This window comes from Pinus tabuliformis, chromosome 1_1 (genome assembly GCF_031772625.1).
Source record: "Pinus tabuliformis cultivar Carrire ecotype Pingquan chromosome 1_1, CPIR1, whole genome shotgun sequence".
NCBI classification, from domain to species: domain Eukaryota; kingdom Viridiplantae; phylum Streptophyta; class Pinopsida; order Pinales; family Pinaceae; genus Pinus; species Pinus tabuliformis.
Window position 1 is genome coordinate 280,356,541 of NC_142297.1, and position 302 is coordinate 280,356,842.

Sequence of the window (302 nt, forward strand, 5' to 3'; positions counted from 1 at the left end):
AAATATTTCAACTGTAGAGCTACGAAATTCTTCCATAGAATTTAGAGACATCTACCTAGATGACAAATATTCAATATTAGATTATTCTTGAAATCGATCATGTTCATATTCTGGAGATGATTCAAAATTTTCCATTGTATTTAAGATTTGACTATATTCACTAATGGTTGAAATAGTAAAGAGAGGCTAAATATCATTTTCATCATCAATCCATTCTTTGTCATCTATCTCTTTGAATGTTCTTGCTCGAGGATATAGAGTGAATTTCTTAGTTGAGTTACCATCAGAGATATACATATCAC